The sequence below is a fragment of the Lissotriton helveticus genome, chromosome 6, assembly GCF_964261635.1.
Source record: "Lissotriton helveticus chromosome 6, aLisHel1.1, whole genome shotgun sequence".
Classification (NCBI taxonomy): Eukaryota; Metazoa; Chordata; class Amphibia; order Caudata; family Salamandridae; genus Lissotriton; species Lissotriton helveticus.
The window spans coordinates 1,232,078,594-1,232,104,358 of record NC_136067.1 but is presented as its reverse complement, the minus strand read 5'-3'; positions in this window follow the sequence as shown (position 1 = coordinate 1,232,104,358).

Below are 25,765 nucleotides of genomic sequence, written 5' to 3'. Positions count from 1 at the left end.
TAATGCGGACTTCAACAATTCAGCCAGCGATTAAACTTCCACAGCTGACCCCTCACCAGGGGAACACAAATAAAATTACACCACAGAACATCCAATCCTGCCTAGGTAAAGTTCCAGCTAAACGGGAACAGATACCATTCTGGTTGGCACAGAAAATTACCCAAATAGAGGCGGTGTTTCCTGACACCACCCCATTAGAAAAACACAGGATTCTGACTATATGTCTCCCAATGGGAATCGCACCACACATTGAGGACTGTGACACTTGGGGTACAGTCTTTGCTTCCATCTACACAAAAACGCACGGTGTTCCATCCATTTCGGTAATACCAGATGTGCTAAAACAAATTCAAGATGAATACGGTCCAGAACCTGCTTTAACTCTTGGTATGAAATTACTAAAAGACTTCAAGCAGGTTTCGGCTATATTACTAGCCAACATAAAAGGTGAAGCAGCAAACGTGGCGATCCGCCAGAGGTTAAAAGAGACAGATATAGCAGACCAACCAGCTGAAATTGCCAGAATCATAGAAAAATCCTATGAAGAACTAGGCAGAGATAGTCTAGGTGGAATACCAGTAAAACCGCAACTGACTACAAGTCCAGAAAAAATATTTTTTAATAATAATAATTCACCAAAAAAGAACTGGGATGGAAACAAACAATCCAATCCTAAAGAAAAGAAATTCCAGTCCCGAGGAAGGTCTCCTAGGCGAAGAGAGAAATCTCCAAACCAAAGACAGAGGTCACCGCAGAGTGACCCCTCGGGGAATAGATATAACCTTAGAAATAGGGATAATATTAAAAAACCTGATAGATATCAAGACATTGATACACGTCCCTCTCAATCTTTTCAGACTTCCTCGCAGAAATCGGAAAGAAGAGGACGATCAGAAGAGCACGCCAAGTCCAAAGACAAGGAACCTGCTCAACAAAAAAAGAAATTACAATTTCCAAAAAAGAAGGTAGCCAGTATCAAGGTAGTTAAAAATGCCGAGAATACTGAGGACACAACTGAAAAACGGAGAGTGGGCTCAGACAATGCTAGACAGCGCAGCAGAGGTGAGCATAGCTCGCAAAGTCCTTATGAATCATCTGGAGACAGTGGACACGAATGAATACCTTCAAGTGGAAACTGCAGACACCAGAGTTAGCAAGCCCCACAAGATATACGAGATAACATTACGTATAGAGGGAGATAAGACTAGGAAAATAAGGGGACTATTTTGGGATAACCTCTCCAAAGGCTATGACATCCTTCTAGCTGAAAAAGACTGGCCACCAGAGTTTGTCAGGGAGTGCCCTCATGGCGAAGAAGTAATTATGCCTGCCTTCTCGAATCAAATACCGATTCATAAAAAATACACACTTGCTAGAAAGTGGGCAGTGGCCTTAGCACCTGCTTTATATAAAAATCATGTAGGATGGGATGAGGATTCTCCTCCTCACAAAATCCAGTTAAAATCACAACCAACTGCACAAAGGCAGTACCCAATTAAGCAAGAAGCTAAAAAACAAGTAAATGAAATACTAGATCAGCTAGAATACCAGGGGGTGATTGAAACTTGCACCTCACAAATGAACAATCCTTTGTTTCCGGTCTCCAAACCAGACAATTCGTACCGTCTAGTTTTGGATTACCGACACCTTAACACATGTTGCAAAACCTTTGCAGTGCAAAACTCACACAGTGCTGCACTAATGAATAACATAGTGCGCAAAAAATACAAAACAACCTTGGACATCTCCAATGGATTCTTTTGTCAAAACATAGCACCAGAGAGCAGATCTTTAACTGCATTCTCAGTAAATGGCACTCAAAAGCAATTCTGTCGGTTAGCCCAGGGGTACAAGAACAGCCCGGGGGTATTCTCAGCGAGAGTAACAGAATTACTACAACTATATGATGATGAAGCATTATCTTATGTCGATGACATTTACTTAACAGATGATGACTTGGATACTCACTTGAAAAGAGTGAACACCATAATACTTGGGTTCGCTGCAGAGGGTTACAAATTCAACTTCAAAAAGTCCAGAATTGCCCATCTGACGGTCCTATTCTTAGGATATGAGTTATCAAGTGAAGGCAAAAGCCTGGCAGACAATTTCCTAGAGAAATGTGCCGTAATCCAAGCTCCTAAAACACTAAAAAACCTACAGTCAATTCTAGGCTTCCTAAATTTCGGAAGAACATACATTGCAAATTACGCAGAAAGGGTCAAACCCCTTTATGATCTAATTAAACCAGACTTTAAAAGATCCAATTGGACTCAAACACACACAGAAATTTTGAGATCCTTACAAACAGACATGCTAATTAAAACAAAATTAGAAACACGTGATAACACACGCAATCTTGTGATCCGAATCATCCCAGGGAGATGCGGATTCACATACCTAACCTCTAATGAGGGAGAAAAGGTACCAATTGCATTCAAATCACACTTGTACACAAAAGCTGAACAGAGATTCAGCAACAAAGGAAAAATTGTTCAAGCAGTTCAAACCGCAATAGCTAGAGAAAAAGACATAGCTGACGGTAGACATATCACAGTCAGAACAGCTGAATCAGCCTTTGAGGCATTAACAACACCGTGTAATTTACCATCAACAACATTGGATCCAGAATGGATACAATGGGTGAATTCAATCACAACGGACAAAGTATCCTACTACTTTGATCCAGAACTAGAAGAATTAAAAAATCTAAAATATGAAAAGACGTATCCTCTGCCAATCGACATTCTGCCTCTACGACATTACGCCTGTGTAATCTATACAGACGGACATGCTCAACCCTCCGTTTGGGGAGAACATGCATACAATCCCACATGTGAGATTACAAAAGAAGTGTGGCGCGGAGGTAAACTAAGACCTCTATTAACAAAATCACACTCAGTAGAAACTAATTCAGAACTACAAACTGAAATAATAGCTTTGAAAATGGCGCTAGATAATGCGGATCGCGAATTCCCGACACTTATAGTGTCAGATTCATATTACTGCGTCAAAGCATATAACAAGGATTTGCAGACATGGATTCAAAACGGTTACAAAGATGACACAGATGCACCAATAAAGCAGAGACTGCTCTGGGAACAAATAGCTCTTTTACAAAAAGAACTACCAAAGACTCACGTGACACACTCACTGAGTCATCAACGTGATGGCGTTCACGTTGTGGGGAATTCATTGGCTGAAACAGCCGCAGCGGCAGCCACTAAATCGGCTCCCGTAGATCGAAAAAAGCGTACATTAAAATACATTGACGGTGAAACAATGCTGGCGGTGAAAACGTCATCAAAAGGCGACTGCTCAGCGTTACCGATCAACTATCCACTCAATTATACATACATAATCGATGCAAACTCCGTCCCTTTTGCTCGAATCCCTGGAGTGGGGGATAGAGTGATTCCAAACATGGACAGGAGAAGCTTGTTAATCGCAGACGCACACATGGGCGAGGGTCTCAGACACCTTAAATTAAAAGATTCTCTGGAAGAATTACAATCACGGTACTGGTGGCCAGGCATGAGCCTGCACTACACCATGTTTGTAAAAAACTGCCCAAACTGCAACAGAGATCGCAGTGGGGAGAGAAGCAGTTTAATACCTCGTCGAATCAAGGCAGATAATATTATCAGCAAAAAGAATGGCTTGCGATTAACATATACAGGCTAGTTTCCACTTATAATGTAGATCACCAGCACTCGGCTGACGTCCGGACTGTTATACAAGATTTGCGAGTCTAAATGGCATATACGCTAAGAGCATGCTACGTTCGACCATTGTTTTCACTCAGGCAATCCAGCCTGGGGGGGAAACATGGCCAAATGAGCACAGCCCAGCGGGAATCTTCTCACTTCCTTCCTGAGGGTACGGGATGGTGTAAAGAAAAAACCAAGGCAGAAAGCAATCTATAATAGAAAGGATATTAGGTTCGGGAGCTGGAGGGGTCAAACATCTAATAAGTGTCCAACGTAGTCTAAATAACGTGCCAAGAAATTCTCTGAAGGGATTCAGTCCGTACGAATTATTATTCGGAACTAGGATGTTGATCTCTGACCTTGATAGTCAGACTTCAGTGGTAATAGAAAAAACCTTTGATGTCAAAGACCGTTTGGCTATTTTGCAGGACTTAAACAAAACAAGAAAAGACCTGAGCAACATACAGTTGAAACAACAGCCAACGACCACTGAAGAATCACCACCTGTCCCAGCAAGACCTGTCTGGATTCCAAAAGTCGGGGATCTAGTCAGGGAGAAGATCGCGGTAAAGAAGGAATTTGGGCCTTCTTACAGAAAAGCAGTTCCTGTCTTGTCTGTCAACGGGACAAGATCAGTTGTACTACCGCCACTTGCTGGAAAAAAGGAGAACCGAGTTGTATCCATCGACCTGGTAAAACCACAACATGTGGCCAATAACAAACAGTAGGCCAAGTGGACTCCCAATAAGTAGCAGAACACCAAGGTTTGCTACCAGTACAGAGGTCCTAACAAAGAGGCTCATCACATTCGAAACGCCTACAGAAGAACAACAAGGACTATGCAATAATGCAATAGAACTAAGACCTCTGAAAACCCAAATAAAAACATTTAGCAGAGACACACCAATCTATACTGAAGTACCAAGTGACGATGCAAAAAACAAAAATCCTGAACCAATTGGAACAATTGACAGAACTGCATCTGGTTACTTCATCAACTTCGATGATTCCTCTGAAGGCTTCAGTGAACCAAAGACACAGCCATCATCAAAATCCTTTAAAGACAAAGCTAAGGAACTTTTGAAACTACTGAAAGAAACATATCTGGTTTCTCCGTGGATTGAATTTTGGGTGGGTTTTGGTGCATTTATCCTCATACTTTGGCTCATCATGGTATTTACTTTGGGACGCTTCATTGAGGGAAAATATGCTAAAATGGACACAGCAAGTCAGAACATCAACTTGGTCCTCAAACCACACACATCTTCACACGTCGAGAAAAGAGAACTTTCTCCAGAACTTTCTTCAGCCAACTTCACAGCCAATCCTATACCTGGTGGGGTAGCCTGGGACAACACTGACTATGAAATTTATGGTCCGGTCGAGATCCTGAAATATCCACACCAAATCAAGATCTCTTTGAGTGACTTTGCAAATCCAAACTCATTTGCTGATGATTGGGACTTTGAAAGTATTAACAATATGATGTCTGACTTAGTAATGTCTGCTAAATTTACAAAACATGATTATTTGCAAGGTTCTACAAATTATGATAGTATGTATTGCTATAACCATTATGGTAACCATTTTCTGCATAAATCTGCACAACCTAGAAATGTTTTAAATTATAATCAATGGGAACATTGTGCTACGCCTCCAAAAGGAAGCTCTAGAACCGTTTACGACAAATATTCATATTTTTCAGGTTTTAACACAAGTAATGCTGAAACATTTTATTTTAAATTGTCAAACAAGACAGGGATGAAAACCATGATAACCAACACAAAATTGATATATTCAGATTCATTCTTTGAAAAAATGAATACTTTTGGATTTGATTATTGGGACAAAAATGTTGATTTGAAAAGTGTTTGGGGTACAAAAGAATGGCAAGTACAGGGTATAGAAGCTTTGTTTAGAGCCTGCATGATCCCAGAACAAATTATATTTTTAAATGACACTGTTCAACAAACCACCTGTCTTGGCTTAGCCAAAATCAAAGATTTAAATAACCCGTCTATTCCGAAGCCAACAATGTTTAGCAATAGCTCTGATACAGATGAAGAGATAGACGTAAACCATATATTAAACCAAAACAGAACACATCCTGATTGGAAACAATGGTTGATCTGGCCCACAGATACAAATAACTGTCAAGATAGATTCCTGAATAAAACACAGGGTTTCAAAATGACCAGGCCAGACCCTAGATATCCCCAAAGACATCACCCAGGGATAATAACAACCTACAGTGTGGGCAAATTATGCCTTCAATGGCTACAGACTTCCACACTGCCTGAAATTAAGCAACACCTAACTTTACTTACTGATGGTGCTGACTTGCGTGATTTCATACTGGGACCACGCAAACAGCGTCAAAAGCGTTTCATAGCAGCCTCTGTATATGCAGCATACAATGAGGCCTGGAAGGTTACTCAAATTGAAACAGCAGAGAGAATACGGGAAATTGACCGTATTAATTTGGAAAAATCACTTTCTGTAGTGGACAATGGGTTAATGACTCTGTCCTCCAGAATTTTTTCATTGGACAGCATTGTGTCTTCAGCAATCGATATATTATCGCAAGACTTACTGTTATTACAACATGGACAGTCACAATTGCGTTCCATTGTACAGCTTGGCTGGACGTTACAAAATCTGCGTTCAGGCTATGTGTCTTGGCGTTTAATCAACACAACGTCACTATTCCAAATCTTTAACCTTACTGATAGACAAATCGGTATGGCGCAAAAGGGTGCTGATTATACAATCTTGAGCATTGAAAAACTAGAAAGATTACCAATGACAATGTCAGAACGACCTGTCAGTGAATGGATAATCCACGGAATCATAAATATTCCAATCTCAACCTTCAGGTTTCAATACTGCCAAAAATATATACAGGCTGGCATGTGCGAGAAATTGGGAAAGGGGTACCTTAAAACAACTTGGAACCTGCCCTATTCACATGCATGTGTCAGTAATAAAGGACAGAAAGTGTTTCTTAGTGGCAACAATTGTGATATGTCACTAAGCGGCACGCTTCTGTGTAACGGAATTAGTTTGCATGGAGCCTGTGAAGGGAATTCATACAACCTTTCATGTCACCAGCAAGGCGCACCTGCAACTGAAATAGAACCATTCTTTCAAAGACTCTATAATGGGAGTTACATTCTTATTGTAGACCGCAGATGTTGCAGTCTTATGCCCGGGACTCCTTATCTAGTAACTACAACAGCGAAGGTCAAGTGCTGTGGACGTTCTTTATTCCCCAGCTCCTTTCCAGACAGGGAGGCAAGGGCATGGCCCAGTTTGAAAATTACTTCTATTCGAATAGACACTTTAAGCAGAATGAAAACAGTGCTTCTTCAGACGCCTACAAGGCTCACGTCATCAAAAGAAACGTATGATCTACAAGTCGCAAGGATGACTGCAGAGATACATACATTATTATCAACTAATTCCCCCGTACATTTCGCGGAAATCCTGAGCGAAATCTTAAATATTTCTGATACCACTGGGGTCTCAAAGGTATTTAAGACAGTATTTTCGATGGCATTAACACCATTCAAAGCCATACTGGGTATTTTTCCAGATTTCGTCCATTCGATTTTTGGCGGACTTCCCCTGATCCTGGGACTAATTGCAGGAATCCTGTTCCTAGTCCTTATTTTTCGTTATGGCAACCCATGTCACAGATCAAACTCTCGCGACAATGGAAGATACGATCCTAGCCATTGGATACCGGGACCGGATATCAAAAATCCTGGGACTCTCCCGGTTTAGAGACCTGAACATGACTTGGTTTCTATCATTTCGACCAATGTGGCAAAGGTGTGTTTTACCTGTACTAAGGTGTCTGCTATGCGGAGAAGAATGCGTGTTAGACACCTGTCTGACGCTACAATCGGATGCGCCAGTGGATGCAGATACACTGTTGGTTCCTACCAAGGTTCACGCTTTGTGCTGCCCTCAAAGGCTGCCAATCCTGATGACGGCATTCCTGGAATCTTCACCACTACGATTGAAGAGTAGTGAAGTTCAAGATGAAAGCAACATCGAACAGGTACGACCTTCTGTCAGCAATGCAAATCAGAATGTCAATGGAGAAAATCATGCGCACGAATGCATGGTTACCCCTATTTCCGACTTAGTGGAACTTTCCCATGAAGCTGTTGACAGTTTTTTCGAAAGCCTGAATGATATGATGTTCTCACCAGAGCAGAAATAGAGACTTTTGAGTAAACTCGCACACGGCGTTCCCTGAATTCGGCCTTCAACTTTAAAAATAAAGTCACATGAACAATTACAATCCAGTTCACGGACAGCAATTTTTTCAGCATGCCCCTTAAAATATTTTTCTACATATTTTTTCCCGGGACACTGATCTTCTGCTTAAAGTAAGAAACTATTCCTAGAGAACTAAGATTTCTATTTTTAGATACTTTATATAGACTTTAGCTGCCCGCTGGTAGGTTCACAAATATTTTATTATGTGATGAAATGGTCTCGAACTTCCTTTCTGTATAGCCATATTAAGAGCCATTTCATGTGTATTTCTCATATACCAATAAGCAATAATGCATAACAATGCGTGTTTACTTTTGCATTTAATTCATAGCTTAAGTGCATACAATATATATGACTGCAATTTTTCAGTATATTTGAAAATTTCGAAATGCATTTATGTATTTTGGGGTGGTAAGGTATACACTTTACTCTATAGTATGTTGTACTATGTTATACTATGCATAGATTAGTAGATATGACCATAGTTAGCGTGGAGTGGGTGTCGTGTATTTCTATAGGTTCTGAATCAGTCCCCCTATTCCTGACCCTATTCTGGTTAAACTAACTATCAAGTTAACTAACAGTCAGCCCATGAGGCAAGAAAACCCCCATGATGCAGATACCGTTATCTGACGCAGTCACACTACGGCACAGGAACGTGTTATCTGATTAGGTCATAACGCTTGAGATCTAATTAGACAAGCGACATTCCTCCAGCCCCTGATAAGGCATACGACGTTCTCATAACAAATCAAACCTATGACAACCTGGAAAATCCGTGCGGCCATTGTTTTGATTTCACAGAGAACTTTTGCAAAAGAATGTGCTAACGAGCAAGTCGTATGACATCTTTATTGACGTACCTATGTCCATCCTTACGTCAATCTCGGCACCTTTAAGGTATAAATATTGCCGACCTTGCCCTATGCAAACACACGCGTGGTGACAAGACGGAGCAGCCATACTTGCCGAAGCCGAGAGCAGAAGCAGACCCCGCTGGCAGCAGCCCCGCCTTCCTGACGCGCTGAGAGACGCGCTGCTATCTCAAGCCGAGAGACCCAGCACCGGCGCTTTCGGGCAGCCCTCGCAGGCAGCCTGGAATATCGAGAGCAGAGAAAGAGATACCATTCCTCATTCATCCTAACTTCCAGGTACAGAACTGAATAACCCCTCACAGAGAATTCTTTAGTTATTCACTTGGCAAAAACAAACTTAACTTAAACTGTAACTTTCTATTCCCGCCCACGCATTAGACTTAGGTCAGGTACACGGGGTAGGCGTATTTAGAAACACCAGTTGAGTACGTTTAGTCAAATGTATATGTGTATGTAAATATATTTTAATCATTTTAAACATCATATGGCTCAGAAACCATATCAATGTTTTTACAGTATTATTTTATACTATTGCTTCTAATGTATGCACTTTACTTAACTATAAGTATTGCAATAATATCGATCCATTTCTCTTGTACGAGAAAAGAGACTGATCAATAAATAACATCTTTTATTGAACACGCCCGTCTCTTCCTTTTCTCTACCTTCTGATGAGACTAAGAATGCACGTACTGACTGAGTAAAATAATTGCCTTGTGCTCACACGACTCTTGAGATTGACTCTTGATTAGGGGAGAGCAAAGTTGTCATGTTCTATGGTTGTCAGAAACTAAATCCCTTCTTGTCTAATCAGGGGAGTTAATCCCTTCCTTGAACATTCGAGAAAGTTTCTAGCGAACTCTGAGCTTAGCTGGCAAACCCAAAAATTAAGTCTAGCATCGACAGTAGTAGACCTAGTTAACGTCTGGCCTAGGCCTTTACTGCTGTAGGTACTATTCCAATGCGCAGAGCCTATTGGGAAGATAGGAGCTACACTGTATACCACAGTAAACAACGGTAAACAACGATGCTGCTTGTGCGCTGTGCACTTGTGCACTGCTCGTGCGCTGTGGGTGAAGACTCAAATCAGGGGCAGCCAATAATTTTGCACACACTTGCCTCTATACTAGTGTTGGCTCAATGGTGGGTTTATGATGTTGTCAGGCCATTTTCCCGCCTGGGACAAATCAAAATCGGTAGACAGATCGCCATCTTAACACCAGGTAGTGTCGAGAGATAGTGGGGCCTCTCCGCGCGCCTGGAATGTGGTCTTTACCTCCATGTGGTGGAGTTGTGGAGATCTGGGCACCACAATCGAAATTAAACTCTGCTCAGCGCTGTAGTATGGGGTGTTGGGCTGCAGGCAGAAACTCATTGTCCTCGCGCATATGTGAGGTCAGGCAAACAGAGCTCGCGTTTCGAGTGTTCCTCACGACCTCGCGGAGCCTGAGCCAAGCGTCGCCGCAGTGTCTTGCTTTGTTGCTCATGCTCACCTCTGTAGGGAATGGCTGTCGTGGAAGAAGATAGTAGGCTGGATCCTCGGCTGTATCCTCAGCTCACGTCAGCACGAAGTCCGCGGCTCTAAGATGGCGGGCAAACCGCAATTTATTCGGGCATATCATTGATCTTCAGGCCCGACCTCCATTGCCAGGTATTTCGTGAATATAATCGTAACAACCTGTGCGCCAGTTAATGCGGTCGCTGGAAACTCCTTCAGGGCATAATTTCGGGGTCTGTATCACCTTGTTTTTGCTGCAAATCTGGGTCCCATGCAGCGCGAAGACAGACTAGGCGGCCATTCTCCCTGCCGTCCAACCCACGCCCCCTTTGTTACGGATATTTTGATAGACGTTCCACCCATCAATGTAAAACTTGGGTTGCTGTCTGTTCCCTGACTGGTTTAGGCGACCAACCCAGGTAACTTCTAAGTTACAAAACAAATGGTGACAGTTTTTCTGTGTTGTGTTTAACATATTAGGGGCCAAATAGTAAATCATTTTCCAGGAGTGGACACTGAGAAAGTCTATTGAAAACCCTTCTAGATTGCCCGAGGGAAAGGTGACTCCTCCCAGTAGCCACTGTGAGTTGCTTGCTTCGAGCTTCTCTAGGCTTTTTCCAGATATTGTTAGTTGAAGGTTTAGGAAATGTTTGAATTTGCCCCCCTACAATTCTCTAGGTGTAGTATTCGATACTGCTTATAGTGGAGGCTTCTTTAAGGTCTTGAACCAGGTTACATACTTTTATTTCTGAAAAGGAGGGCACGTGTTTATGGTCTTGTATTTTCCATATTGTTATACATAGTGGTTGCCCTTACATTGTTTTCATTAGAGTAGTACTTGATACACTTCCAGGGTATGTGCTACGTTGGGCGTGTATTCGTTAATATAGGTACTTCTTCAATATGTTGAGAGGGCATCCCTTTTTAGGTCTCGCCTAGCGACGCAGCGCAAAGCGCTGTCGCTAGCGAGATCTATTCCTACTGACTTGCTTTGGAAGGGAGACAGGACATGTGCACGTGCAGGATGGACTGCAATTGTGAACGCGCCCGTGAACACCCACGTACAGACACACGATGTGCACATCTCCTGTCTCCCTTCCGTCCTCAGCAGCCTCATGTAATTTCGTTTTTTTTTATGCGCATGCGTGCTCCAAGCACGGTGCACTTTACACGTACAGCATGCCCCACTTACAGGCTCTTGTGGGGACTCTGCGCTGCTCCTCGGTTGGTCTTGCGTCTTCAGCCGTTCACTGCAGCAACACGCGGAGCTCCGTCCTGCTCACAGGAGCCCCGCCTGAAATCCTGCTTTGGCCGCACCATGCGGCATTCACGAAGGCGGGGTGGGCTCCCGCCGGACTTCCTCTACTGCTTTTTTTTGCCTTGGGCCCTTTGGCGGCCCCCTCCCTAGGCCGCACGAGCTGCGCAGCACTCATTAAAGTACGGCACCTTTTGAAGTCCGCACGCGCTGCCACTGGGCACGAGCTGCAGAACACGCAAAAGTTCCAGGTACCGCGCATGCACAGGCAGCGCTCGCCCTCCCAGGTCTCCTCCCCAGCCCGGATGTGGAGCTGCTTTTTGTTTTGCTTGTGGATTTCTTGCAGTAAGTGTGTGCTCTTGAGTTCTCATGTGTTTATGTGTTTAGTAGTACTTAATCTCAGATGTTCTTTACCGCTGTCTTTCTCATAGGTATCATCTCTATGTGTATGGGGTGACAGAGCGTTTGTTTACTTGATGACATAGGATTTATTTTTGTGTTCCAATATGTTCCTTTGATAAAGTCTGGCTTGATTTTGGATTCCAAAATGTCCAAATAAATTGATGGTGTTCTGCTACTTTTAGATTCAAGAATGTCCCTTGGTTTGGTAATGTCCGAAGAAGTTTTGGACTCCCTACTATTCCAAAGACATATGGTGTCTGATCAGATTTGAATTCCTGAATCAAGCATATCTTTTGTCTGATGAGTGGCGGGCTTTGGGATTCAAGAGAGCCTCTTTTCCAATTAAGTTTGATTGACTTTTGTATTCCAGAACACTCTTTTGAAGATATTTTTTGTGTGTGCTGTGTCCTGATTGGCTATGTGTTCTTAGCTTCATGCAGCATCTGGCTTAATGGTGGTTTAGAAAACCGCGTACTTCTCCAGTCATGTGTGCTTTGTTGGAGTCAATCTCCCTGGATCCTTGTGGTGTCGCTGCGCATATCTTTGGGATTAATTAGGGATTTCCTGTTCGCGCATTTGTCTGCGGGCGACGTGCCACTCCACCTGTGACGTGTCAATCACTGACCTCGGGCCTGGGTCTGAGCCTGCCTAACTACGTATTTCAGAGACGTGGAGTTGATAATGGGCAAAATTGTTAATAAAGATGTAATTTCGTTTTTATACATGAATGTATTGTTATTCACATTGATATCGACTTTCTCCTTATTAACACAAAAAAAGGGTTTCCACTAGGCAGTAATAAAGTATTGTTATTAAAACAATCCCAACCGCTGTGTTACAGTTTAAATTCTGAATTTTTTAAATTTGGAATTTCTATTTTTCCATACCAAGTACTCTTAGCATATGATGCCTACCAGTATGGATGTTATGTGACTTACACCTTGTAACCATCATATAGATGAATCTGTCATTTTACAGTAAATGCATATCTCGTACATAAAAAATTGGAATAAATCAAAAACCTGGCTCCAAATTATGTTTTCTTAAGCACTTCTGAAGTGCCCTTGTTTCCCTCAATTCCATTGGCATCTAGGTTTTAGGCTCCAGATAGCCCGTAACCAAGATAAGACTTAAACAAAAAAGGGCTGATGGCCCCTTAAGTGAGCCCTTTGCGTTGTGCCTACCCAGATTTGAGTAATTAATATTAGATGTTGAACATTTTAAGATTTAAATTTTTGTTCTTCCAATTATCAGAAATAAGAATGATTTATAAGTGAGAAAAGGCAGTAAAAATACTAATCTGTGATTTAATTAACACATGTTATCTTATGTATGTCAGTTGCTGACCATTTGATATTACATGGAGTCATTGTGCAATAATCAGTAAATACTCCAGAAAACACCCAACCGGTCACACTTTGAAACAAAACAAACAAAAACGGCAAACATTCTCTTAAAATAAACAGTAAATCATCCTCAAACTTTTATCAACATTCTTCTTTCTGGATGCAAAGGATCCTTGTGAAGTGATCATCTACCAGTTCTGAAATCATCCTCAAATCATCAAGAAAATAATAGTTGTGTGAAGTCATCAGACACTCATTTTCAAGTCACCCTGAAATCATCAGGACGAACCTCTTCCAGAGTAGTCATCAGGTACTCATTTTCAAGTCATCCTCAAATCATCGGGCACAAGTTTCTAAGCTTTGCTGATGACTTCAGGTGCTTGATGATGTCTGAAAATGTGAAAATGACTTCTAATGTAGTTGGATGATCATCCAATTACTCTGGAATGGCTTCTAAAGTAATCCTGTTTGACATGGGAGGGCCTAGTATGGGGGGCGTGGCTGACCACGCAATGAGAGCGGACGTCTCCGGGTAGAGCTCCGTGAGAAGCTCCCCTGCCGCAGGCCAATTATCCGGATAAACGCACGCAAATGCTGCCAGTTTGGAGACGGAGGTACCTGTAAGGTGTATCTACCCCCTGGGAAACTTTGAGGCGATTTGGCTGCACGACGACACGATCCTCCGTGAGTCCTTCTGCAGCACCCGGACTGAGTTCACTTCCGGTCGGCGGCTGCGATCAATTGAGGCCGGGGACCCGGCTCGCGCGCAGAGCCGCATCCGCCCTTGGCACCAGTCGCCCCCTGTACTGAGACGCCGGCTCGGGCGGGCAGGAGACGCGGCACCGCTTTCCGCCCCCGACTGACCTGCGCGGCGGGCGCTGACCCAGCTGACGGGAGGTGAGCGGAGACGGACGGAGCCCGATCCCGGCTGCTGCTCGGCCCCATCTGCACCTGAGAGCCTGACGCCCGTACGGAGCTGGGGCGGTTGCCTGCAACGCGGTGCTCCTCGCTGCTGCACACGGGACTAGCCGACCAGGGGTGCGGCGTTCGTCTCCACCAGCGGCTGCACCGACCTGGGAGTCTTTGTTCTCACACGGCGCACTGGGAAGGGCCCTCACCGCCACGCGCCCAGAGACTCACAAAATGGCGGCGCCCATCGGAGGTGGAGTGCGGTGAGTGGGGACGGGACAGCCTGTTGCACCTTATAAGTCTGCGTTGGAGGCGTCGGGAGCGGCTGGGACCTGCGAGTGAGGGCCGATAGGGAACACGTTACTATCTTGTTGCTGGGGGCTCATTGCCTTTAATCCGCTTACAACGCGGCTGCCACTCTGACTCCTGAGCTGTGGGCACCATACGATGAGGCCTCCCTTAACCTGGGGACAGCCACTTCTGAGCAGGCGCCACTGGCGGTGCGTGTGCCTACTATCCGTTACTGGGGACGCCGCCCTCCACACTGCAGCAGCACCTACTGCGGGCACGTCGCTGAGCCCTCTACATAACTCCCACACCGGCCTCGCTGGGGCAGGAGTGCACCTACCCACTACACAGGACGGCATGGCCGTAACTTTGGGCGCTTAAACCCCTGGACACTGGACATTTTCTGCACCAACTGGTGGCCCCGAACGGTGGGGTCGGAACTACGCTGGGCGCCACACGCCTCATCCCGGGGCCTGGTGAGCCACACTGAGGGACCCTGAGAGGCGGAGATGTCCGACAGAATGCTACCCAGCAACGGGATTGCCCTGACAGCCCACCCCGGTGCCCCCCCATCCAACTCTTGCTGTGCCCAGGCACCTGCTGCGTCTTCCATGTCAGGAGGGACCAGAACGAGAACGGGAGCCGGTGGTACACAGAATAAGGGGAAGATGGCGAAGCAGGCCGAATCAGAGCCCACTGCCTCCAAACTTGATACGATGCTGGCAGCAATGGAGAGACTGGAAGAGTCTATGCAGCTAACCCGCACCTCGTTGGAGACAAAGATAGACGGCGTGGCTATCGATTTGACACATCTCCGTGCCGACCACAAGAGACTGGCTGAGAGGACTACTACCCTGGAAACCACTGTAGCAGATATATCGCCCAAAGTTACGCAAGTCGACAAACAAGTGCGTGACCTCCTCAACAGGGTGGAGTTTTTGGAAGACAGGGCAGAGGATGCGGAAGGACGCGCAAGAAGAAATAACGTGCGCATAGTGGGCCTGCCGGAACGCTGGGAACGCAGGGACACTGCGGAGCATTTGGAAGAATGGCTTTGGGAGCTGTTACCGGAGGGCACCCTGTCGCAATACTTTGTAGTGGAGAGAGCTCACCGTGTGCCATCCCGCCCTCCACCGGAAGGATCTAACCCTAGGCCTATGCTCTTGCGAATTTTGAACTACAGAGACCGTGACGCCATATTACGCGAAGCCAGGAAACTGTCGGATATCAGGATAGACAATGCGAAAATCATGTTCTTCCCTGATTACACGATTCAGGTGCAGCGACAGCGACACTCCTTCATGGCTGTGAAGCAGCGACTCAGACGCCTGGCCTTCAAGTACTCGTTGCTATTTCCGGCTCGCTTACGCGTGGCCACCCAGGATAAAACGTACTTCTTCGACACACCAGAGGACGCCGATGTAGGAGAGTGGGGTCTGCAATCCCATGGCCACCCCAGTTTTTTGCTTTTTGCTTCACTGATTTACGACTTTCCCTGGCTGTGGGCCTGCTAATCAGACCCACAGCCTAGCTGTTCTCTCTCTAAATTACCACCATGTACCTTAGGTGCATTTTTATCAATTGGTACTGGGCCACCTTATCAGTCCCTGTACAGCATACCTTAGGTATCCAGGGCATAGGTGTACCCAGGGCCTACCAGGGGCTGAAGCATGTATTATGCCACCCCTGGCTGGCCACCCAAACAGACAGAACTGGCTGCACGACAGCTGGGGCAAGGTGGTGTAAACACCCTTTGCTTTAGATATAGTATTCCTATATCTAACCCTAAAATGGACACATATATTCCTATCAGTCACTCCTATAGCAGGCCTTATCAATCCTGAAGGCAGAGTGCTTGGAATTATGTGAGATGGTGCTCTGGCATGAGCTGAGCCCGTTTGCAGCTTGCGGAACCAAGTCCAAATAGCTGTTCCATGATAACGCTATACCATATACTCTTAAGTGCATTATAATCCTTGCGGTTAAATGCTAACTTTGGCATAGCATTATCAAAACATGTCGAGTAAGGTGTCATACGATTTGGAATACTAACCCCTCGCCAATTCTGGCGACGGGGTTAGCATTCCACCCTTCTAGAGGGACACGACATGTATGTAACTGTGAACCCCGGTTAAAGTCAGACACAGCCTCAGCTCCACAAAATGGATGCTGCCACCGAGACACAAGTCTGCCCTCCTGCTGCTGGGAGTCCTTCCAGCAACGGAGGCCTGGACAAAGGGTTTCCAGTCAAGGGCGGTGCTAGCACCATCCCAGACAGGATTTTGTGTATCCCAGGTAGGCAGGGCTGAAAGGAAGGTGACTGCAAGTGGCACCCCGGTGCTCACTGTGCATATGCCGGCTCAAACCAGTTCCTGGGGCACACCAGCCCCTGAGCTGGGGAGAGACCGGACAAAGGAGAGGGGTGTAACCACCCCCCTCCTAGTCTCACCCATAGGGCAGGACTTAGTCGCGTGCCAGCCCCTTTTCTTAGGATAAAGGTAGGAGCAGGCCCCCTTCCCAAATTAGATAATGTTGAATCTTGAACTACTTTCCACGAAAGGAACTCTTGACTTTCTCTGAAGACTCTCCCTTGTGGCTAAGGAGTAGCCACCCTGCACCAGCAGGCACCATCGAAGCTCTTGCGGTTTGCTGCACGTCCATCCTCCATCTTCAAGACCTGCACGACGCTTCACCAGCATGACCCCCGAGAGACCCTCGAGTAAGTGCATTGGGGTTTGAGAAGCCCTAACCCTAAGCAGCTCCAGCACCGAAGTCCTGCCCCCCAGCATCCTTGAGATCTGCGTGGGGCCCTTCTGCTTCTTTGCTGCTTGCCACAATGTCCGGTCACTTGCCCGTTGGCTAGTGACCCTCTTGACGACGTACCACGACGTTTTCACCGCTGGTCTAGGTCCCCTAGACTGGCCCTTGCTTCTTGTCCAACAGGAAGTGCCCTGGACCCTCCTGGTCCACTCCAGACGCCATCTTGACTCCACCGCGTGGGCTTGCCTTTGCCAAGGTTTGTTGCTCAAATCCTGAGTCCAGCATCGCCGACAGCCGACAGCCTCGTGGGACAGCTCGCACCTCCAGCCTGGTCGCCGACAACGCCTCCTAGCCCGCGTGACTGCGGAGTCCAGCGTCGCCCACTCACCTGGTCGAGGTGACTTCATCCGGTGCCATCCTGGTGCCCACATAATCACTGGCTAGTGATTAAGAACTGAGTCCCCTCTGCTTTCAGGTCGTCTCCTTCACTGATCCAGCCTTGGATCACACCGAACATCTTCACTGGTCGCCTGCCAGCAACTTCTTCTTTCAGGCTCCATAGACTTCAACAAGGATTCCCGACGTCACTTGAACCCTATGCCGCCGCGGCCCCTGGGCTAGGTAACTTGAGTATTTCGGTACTCCAGCACAGGTCCACTATCCAAGTGTCCAGATCCTTTGTCGTTTTCAGTCTATCTAGTCGGATTCGTCCGGAAACAGTAACTTTAGAAACGCTAGCATCCATAGACTTCTTCCCGCATCCCGCGTGAGAGTGCACACTCTGCACCCGATCTCCCTAGGCCTCCTGCTCGTAATCTTAAGGTTCAGTAGTGTAGTCCTAGCGATCCTGAAGCCTCTGGATCTTGTTACTTACCTGCTAGTATTTCGCATTCCACTTTTTGAGTATATGGTTTTTCGTGCCCCTCGGGCATTTGTGTAAATTGTGCAACTTAAAGTATTTTCGTAAGAGTTTTGTATTGTGCTTAGCTCCCTGACTCATAAAGAGTTCAGGGTAGTCTTGTTATAAATAAATATCCTTTATTTTCATAACAACTTGTGTGGTGTCCTTTCACTTGGTGTTCAAGGGGTATATGTGATGGTAAAACAGCTGGCTTAACACGCCCTCTAGAGTTTAGCCTGAAGACTGCTCGTGTCCATGCTACTAGGATAGCTGGTCTAAAAAGGTTGACTTACAACCAATCATCAATAAGGGTTGTTTGGTATGATACAAAGTGATCACTAGAATAGTGAGCACTATATATCAGGCCAACTTCTCACATTGGTGTGCAGCGGTTGGGATTTGAGCTTGCTGTTGTTTTACCTCGCACGTATCCTAAGAATATCAATTGAAAGATCACATAAGTACCCAGGTACATATAACTTAACTTAGATTACTCTGAGTTCTACTGAACCAGCTGTTGTAGTGTAACAGGGCTTAGCACACCCTGACTACAACTCTTAGCAAGGGATCAGTAGGTAAACCCATAGTGTAGGTAGGTGCATCACTTACACCACACTAGAAGCATGTCTACCCATGGAGAGTCTTCAGAGACTCCCCTTGTGGCTGTTGACCCTCCACAGGTCACTTCCAGATATGCAGGCCTTAGCTTCCAGGAGATGAGACAATTGTGTACCTCCAGGAACTAAAACAGGGTTCTAACCCTACCACTCCTTTTCTGTTAGGTCTCTTAGAGACTTATGATGCTAGGAAAGCTTCTCAGACAGATGGGAGCATGCCCCCCTTAGAAGGTACTCGTGGTGACCCAGACTCCAACCTCCCTGAAACAGAAGATGTAGAAGAGGAGGAGGAGGAGGAAGAGGAAGTCTCTGGGGATGAGGCAGACAATGGTCCTGAGCTAGTCAGGCTTACTAGGGCCAACTTAGACCTACATAGGGAAGGATCTGGGGGACCCCCAGTACTGACCCCAAGCAGGCCTAACTTTGGAGTTAGAAGAGATAGATCTCATTCTAGGGACTCCAATATATCTGTGCACTCTCATGCCTCTGCTCAGAGGAGAATGATCTCTCCCCAGAGGAGACTGACTTCCCCTCAGAGAAGAGAACATGAAGCAAGGATGAAACAGGCTAATCTGAGGATTCAGAGGGAAGAACTGGCCCTTGCCAAGGAGAAGCTTGCCTTTGCTAGAGAGCAACAGTTAAGTGGGGTAGTCCCCACTGGTGGCAGCAATATCCCTAAGGATAAAGACAGGAGTTTTGACACTAGACACCTGAGTAAAATAGTGCCCCCCTTTAAACAAGGGGATGACATCCACAAATGGATGACTGCTTTGGAGAGGGCCTGCACTGTCCAGTGCTTCCCCCAGAGTCAGTGGGCAGCTATTTTGTGGCTCTCCTTTGAAGGCAAAGGTAGAGATAAGCTCCTCACTACTAGAGCTGAGGATGCTAACAATTACCAAGTCTTGAAAAATACACTGATTGATGGGTTTGGCTTAACCACTGAGCAGTACAGGTTGCTGTTCAGAGACACCCAGAAAAGTCAGTCTCAAGATTGGGCTGACTTTGTAGATTGTGCCACTAAGGCTTTTGAAGGCTGGTTACTGGGAAGTAAAGTTACTGATTACACAGGATTGTATAATCTAATTATGAGAGAACAAATCTTAAGTAATTGTCAAAATCAGTTGTTGCATCAGCACCTTATTGACTCAGATCTGACCTCTCCCCAAGAATTGGGAAAGAAGGAAGACAGATGGGTCAGGACAAGGGTCAAGCAGCAGAACCAGAACCAGGGTGGTGGCCAGAAGAAAGCAGATCCCAAGGGTAATGAGAATAAGCAAAATGACCAGAAGTCTTCAACAGGGCCCCAACAATCTAAAGAGGGTGGGTCCCAGAATTCCCAAAAGAAGAAGAATGGTCAGAAGAAACCATGGTGCCAGTACTGCAAAAGTAATACTCACTGGTTTAGTGAGTGCACCAAGAAAGGCCCAACTCCTGCCACTACTGCCCCTAAGGCACCTGGCACCCCCTAGTACAGTTAGTAGTGGTAGTAATCCTCCTAAGGCTATAGTGGGGTTAACCCTGGGTACTGAGGCGGGCTCTGACTTAGTCAGAACACCTACTCAGGCTGTTCTTGTTTGTACTGGGGACATGGATATGACCCCTACAATAAGTCCCAGTACTCTGGGCAAGTACAGGCAGACACCTTTGATTAATGGAAAAATGGCTCAGGCCTACAGGGACACTTGTGCCAGTGTCACCATGTTGACACCTAACTTTGTGGACCCTGACCAGGTAATACTGGGAGCAGACTACCTGGTGACCAATGCTAACAATGCCACTACCTCCCATAGTATGGCACTTGTTAACTTCTCCTGGGGAGGGGTAAATGGCCTCAAAAGGGTTGTTGTTAGTTCAGACCTCCCTGTGGACTGTCTTTTGGGCAATGATTTGGAATCCTCCTTATGGTCAGATGTGGAGTATAGGACTCATGTGGAAATGTTAGGTTTGTCAGCGCATGTCCTTGCTGTGACTAGGTCACAGGCCAAGAAATGCCCAGCTGAACTAGTGCTGGATCCTGGAACAATGGACCAGACACTACCCAAGAGAAAGAGCAGTAGGGGTAAGATTGACTCTTCCCCCCTGCCTCAGGTGATGGATCAGCTCTCTCAGGAGACTGACCCCAAGACCCCAGAAGGAACTGTCCCAGAAGAGCTTGAGCCTGAACAGGTTGAGTTTCTTGGGACAGGGGGCCCTTCCAGGGCAGATTTGAGGCAGGCACAGTTAGACTGTTCCTCTCTTGAACCCCTCAGACAGCAGGCTGCTGCTGAGGCTGCAGGGAATGCCACAGGTGCTCATAAAGTGTACTGGGACGATGGACTCCTTTACTCTGAGGCAAGAGACCCCAAGCCTGGTGCTACCAGGAGGCTGGTCATCCCCTTGTCTCTGAGAGGTTTCCTTCTCACCTTGGCCCATGAAATTCCCCTTGCAGGTCACTTAGGCCAGAATAAGACTTGGGACAGGCTTGCCCCACACTTTCCCTGGCCCCATATGTCTGAGGACACTAAGAACTTTTGTCGTTCATGTGTCACCTGCCAAGCCAGTGGCAAATCAGGTGGCACAACAAAGGCCCCCCTTATACCACTACCTGTGGTGGGGGTTCCCTTTGAAAGAGTGGGGATTGACATTGTTGGACCAATGGACCCCCCAACAGCACCTGGGTACAGATTTATACTGGTGGTAGTGGATCATGCCACCAGGTATCCAGAAGCTATTCCCCTTAGAACCACTACAGCTCCTGTTGTGGCAAGGGCCCTGGTTGGAGTTTTCTCCAGAGTGGGGTTCCCTAAGGAGGTGATCTCTGACAGAGGTGCAAACTTCATGTCAGGATACTTGACTGCTATGTGGAAGGAATGTGGTGTCAATTACAAATTCACCACACCCTATCACCCACAATGCAATGGGCTTGTTGAAAGATTCAACAAGACCCTCAAAGGGATGATAAAAGGGTTACCAGAAAAGCTTAGGCGAAGATGGGACATCCTTTTACCCTGCCTTCTGTTTGCTTACAGAGAGGTCCCACAGAAGGGGGTTGGTTACAGCCCTTTTGAGCTTTTGTTTGGACATCCTGTAAGAGGACCCCTATGTCTTGTGAAGGAAGGATGGGAGTTACCTCTCAAAAAGCCTAAACTTGACATAGTGGACTATGTACTTGGTCTCCGCTCCAGGATGGCAGAGTACATGGAGAAGGCATCTAAAAACCTTGAGGCCAGCCAGGAACTTCAAAAAGCTTGGCATGACCAAAAGGCTGTCCTAACTGTATACCATGCAGGACAGAAGGTGTGGGTGTTGGAGCCAGTGGCCCCAGCAGCTCTCCAAGACAAATGGTCTGGGCCCCACATCATCATTGAACAAAAGGGAGAAGTCACCTATTTGGTGGACATGGGAACTCCCAGGAGCCCTCACAGAGTACTTCATGTGAATAGGCTCAAAGCATTTGTTGACAGGGAGGACATGGGCTTGCTCATGGCCACAGATGAGGGACAGGAGGAAGAGAGTGACCCTCTCCCAGACCTGCTCACTCAGAACCCTGATGATGGATCAGTGGATGGTGTAGTCTTTTCTGACAGCCTCTCTGAGCATCAGCAACAGGATTGTAGGCAAGTCCTTCAATCCTACAGACAAATGTTTTCTCTGACCCCCAGTCAGAAAAACTGGTGCACACATGAGGTGGACACTGGAGACAGTCTGCCTATAAAGAGTAAAATCTACAGGCAACCTGACCACGTCAGGCACTGCATAAAAACTGAAGTACAAAAGATGTTGGAATTGGGAGTCATGGAACCCTCAGAGAGCCCTTGGGCTAGTCCTGTAGTTCTAGTGCCTAAACCTCACAACCAGGATGGTAAGAGAGAGATGAGGTTTTGCGTAGACTACAGAGGTCTCAATGCTGTCACTAAGACAGATGCCCATCCAATACCAAGAGCAGATGAACTCATTGACAGATTGGCTTCTGCCAAGTTCTTGAGTACATTTGACCTGACAGCTGGTTATTGGCAAATCAGGTTAGCTGAGGATGCCAAGGCCAAGACAGCATTTTCTACCCCAGGAGGTCATTACCAATTTGTGGTGATGCCCTTTGGTTTGAAAAATGCCCCTGCCACTTTTCAAAGGTTGGTGAACCAAGTTCTCACTGGGTTGGATGACTTTTGTGCAGCATATCTAGATGATATTGCTGTCTTTAGCTCCACCTGGGAGGATCACCTGATCCACCTGAGGAAAGTTTTAGAGGCCCTGCAAAAGGCAGGCCTCACTATCAAGGCTACTAAGTGCCAGATAGGGCAGAGTCAAGTTGTATACTTGGGCCACCTTGTAGGTGGAGGTCAAGTTCAACCTCTGGAGAGCAAGATACAGGCCATAAAGGACTGGGCTCCTCCAACCACCCAGACACAGGTCAGAGCTTTCTTGGGCCTGTCTGGTTATTACAGGAAATTTGGCAGAAATTATGGAACCATTGTGACTCCACTTAATGACCTGACAAGTAAGAAAATGCCAAAGAAAGTTCAGTGGACAGTTAGCTGTCAGTAGGCATTCGATGACCTAAAGCAGGCCATGTGCACTGCACCTATTCTCAAGAGTCCAGACTACTCCAAACCTTTCATTGTCCAAACAGATGCTTCTGAGTTGGGTGTGGGAGCTGTTCTATCTCAGCTGAATATTGATGGTCATGACCAGCCCATTGCTTTTATAAGTAGAAGGCTGACCCCTAGAGAGAAACGTTGGTCAGCTATTGTGAGGGAGGCCTTTGCTGTGGTTTGGGCCCTGAAGAAGTTGAGGCCATACTTGTTTGGTACTCACTTCAAAGTTCAGACCGACCATAAGCCCCTCTTATGGCTAAATCAAATGAAGGGTGAAAACCCCAAACTTCTTAGGTGGTCCATTTCCCTACAGGGGATGGACTTTACAGTGGAGCACCGCCCAGGAACTGACCATGGTAATGCAGATGGTCTCTCCAGGTACTTCCACTTAGAGCAAGAAGACTCATCTGGTCAAGGTTAGTTTAATGTCCCTAAGTTTGGGGGGGGGGTTATGTAGGAGAGTGGGGTCTGCAATCCCATGGCCACCCCAGATTTTTGCTTTTTGCTTCACTGATTTACGACTTTCCCTGGCTGTGGGCCTGCTAATCAGACCCACAGCCTAGCTGTTCTCTCTCTAAATTACCACCATGTACCTTAGGTGCATTTTTACCAATTGGTACTGGGCCACCTTATCAGTCCCTGTACAGCATACCTTAGGTATCCAGGGCATAGGTGTACCCAGGGCCTACCAGGGGCTGAAGCATGTATTATGCCACCCCTGGCTGGCCACCCAAACAGACACAACTGGCTGCACGACAGCTGGGGCAAGGTGGTGTAAACACCCTTTGCTTTAGATATAGTATTCCTATATCTAACCCTAAAATGGACACATATATTCCTATCAGTCACTCCTATATCAGGCCTTATCAATCCTGAAGGCAGAGTGCTTGGAATTATGTGAGATGGTGCTCTGGCATGAGCTGAGCCCGTTTGCAGCTTGCGGAACCAAGTCCAAATAGCTGTTCCATGATAACGCTATACCATATACTCTTAAGTGCATTATAATCCTCGCGGTTAAATGCTAACTTTGGCATAGCATTATCAAAACATGTCGAGTAAGGTGTCATACGAATTGGAATACTAACCCCTCGCCAATTCTGGTGACGGGGTTAGCATTCCACCCTTCTAGAGGGACACGACATGTATGTAACTGTGAACCCCGGTTAAAGTCAGACACAGCCTCAGCTCCACAAAATGGATGCTGCCACCGAGACACAAGTCTGCCCTCCTGCTGCTGGGAGTCCTTCCAGCAACGGAGGCCTGGACAAAGGGTTTCCTGTCAGGGGCGGTGCTAGCACCATCCCAGACAGGATTTTGTGTATCCCAGGTAGGCAGGGCTGAAAGGAAGGTGACTGCAAGTGGCACCCCGGTGCTCACTGTGCATATGCCGGCTCAAACCAGTTCCTGGGGCACACCAGCCCCTGAGCTGGGGAGAGACCGGACAAAGGAGAGGGGTGTAACCACCCCCCTCCTAGTCCCACCCATAGGGCAGGACTTAGTCGCGTGCCAGCCCCTTTTCTTAGGATAAAGGTAGGAGCAGGCCCCCTTCCCAAATTAGATAATCTTGAATCTTGAACTACTTTCCACGAAAGGAACTCTTGACTTTCTCTGAAGACTCTCCCTTGTGGCTAAGGAGTAGCCACCCTGCACCAGCAGGCACCATCGAAGCTCTTGCGGTTTGCTGCACGTCCATCCTCCGGATCAAGACTGCCCAGCTCGATGAGACCCGGATTCCCTGCCATCTCTGACCTCTACCTACATCATCCAGCCCAGCTGAGATTCGTGGGTGTGACGAGACCCGTGGGACCGGCCATTTTCAAGACCTGCACGACGCTTCACCAGCACGACCCCCGAGAGACCCTCGAGTAAGTGCATTGGGGTTTGAGAAGCCCTAACCCTAAGCAGCTCCAGCACCGAAGTCCAGCCCCCCAGCATCCATGAGATCTGCGTGGGGCCCTTCTGCTTCTTTGCTGCTTGCCACATTGTCCGGTCACTTGCCCGTTGGCTAGTGACCCTCTTGACGACGTACCACGACGTTTTCACTGCTGGTCTAGGTCCCCTAGACTGGCCCTTGCTTCTTGTCCAACAGGAAGTGCCCTGGACCCTCCTGGTCCACTCCAGACGCCATCTTGACTCCACCGCGTGGGCTTGCCTTTGCCAAGGTTTGTTGCTCAAATCCTGAGTCCGGCATCGCCGACAGCCGACAGCCTCGTGGGACAGCGCGCACCTCCAGCCTGGTTGCCGACAACGCCTCCTAGCCCGTGTGACTGCAGAGTCCAGCGTCGCCCACTCACCTGGTCGAGGTGACTTCATCCGGTGCCATCCTGGTGCCCACATAAT